Raw genomic sequence first — 1,428 nt, 5'->3', positions numbered from 1 at the left:
AATTCACTGCCAGCCATTTGTTATTCTTTAGAATAAATTGTCTAGGGTTTTTAAGTTAATTTTTAACTTTATTCCATTTGGTCGTGGGCAAAACATCCAGGTGGAATGATGTGAGGCACATCATAGTATAACAAGAATAGTGATGTACACATTAAAGACCTAAAACATAACGTGGTGCCCTGTACCTTCAGCTCTCATTACCACAATATAGTATTGCATTTTACCAAGTTTTTAAATGGAAAATACATGATGTACATTATGTAGGCTATTTCATAGTTAAGCATGGAGTAAACTAGATGATAAGTCCTGTAGCTCAGTGGTTAGAGCACTCGCTTTGTAAGCGAGAGACCCGGGTTTGATTCCTGGCAGAGAGAAATCTTGGGCAAGTTTCCTTACTCCACAAGCCTGATAATAATCCCTCAAGAAAAACACAATAATAAATTGGTCACTTCAATCCACGACTGTTTGTGGGACATTGCTGTGTGCAATTGGCTGCCACGTTTCCCCCACAAATATACAGTCAATTTACTTTACAGTCTATTCTGTGAAGTGCTTTGAAACGTCTGGAAGAAGTGAAAAGCGCTATATCAAATGCAAAGATTATTATTATGAGTCAAATCAAAGTTGAAGTTCTACAACACTGTTCTGGATTTTAAAATCCGGTATGTTTATAAGAGGAAGAGGAGATAGAGTGAGAGTCATGGTCCTGGGAAAGAATACGTTACAATGCGATCTTGATTGATTCTGCATCTGTGTCCCTCCATGAGCAGTACATTCCACAAAGGTGGTTGCAAAAGCAATGGATAAGGCAAGGACTCGAATCTTCTTCCATTTTGCCCAACAAGTCATCTTGTAAGAGCAACTTCTTCTGCATCATGAGAGTTCCTAACTTGGGTTCATAATGGACAGTTTTGTTGTGTGGATCCACTTTTTCTGGGCATTGGGTTGAGATTGCTAAGCACATCTTGGTGACATCATCTGCAGACATGAGGTCAACTTCCACATGTACGCAGATGACACTTCATCTACCTCCGCTACCTCATTGTAGCCTTCCTCAGTTGTGAATGGAGGTAATGACTAACAGATGGCTATTATTCATAATATCATGCTTAATCCTATTTTCAACTCACATCCAATCCTGATCCTATCCTCACCTTAGATCCATACAGATACAATCTGCAGTCTGATTGCCATCCGGGAGTAACCTGGCTGCTATTTTTCTCCTCAAAATTACTGGACTACAGAACGCAACTGCATCTCATGGATCCGAGGCAGGCCCAGCCAATTTAACTCAATCTGGAAAACAAACCGGGGTACTTGGTCTGCAAGGCTCAAATAGTGCATTTACCCACTGAGCAATCGGTGGATTGTCACCAGAGCCCTATCTGCTGGTTTTAGTATTTTTAGCTTCACAACTAAACCAGAAAT

General features: G+C 40.3%; 1 non-coding gene across 1 annotated transcript; it reads left to right on the top strand.

Moving 5' to 3' along the window:
- Nucleotides 1-305: 305 nt before the first annotated feature.
- Nucleotides 306-374, top strand: trnat-ugu. Its single transcript has one exon. It is a non-coding gene; the product is annotated as a tRNA-Thr (tRNA).
- Nucleotides 375-1,428: the final 1,054 nt, after the last annotated feature.

This window comes from Callorhinchus milii, unplaced genomic scaffold, assembly GCF_018977255.1.
Source record: "Callorhinchus milii isolate IMCB2004 unplaced genomic scaffold, IMCB_Cmil_1.0 Scaffold7, whole genome shotgun sequence".
In the NCBI taxonomy this organism is placed as follows: Eukaryota; Metazoa; Chordata; class Chondrichthyes; order Chimaeriformes; family Callorhinchidae; genus Callorhinchus; species Callorhinchus milii.
This window is presented reverse-complemented; position numbering and strand designations above follow the sequence as displayed.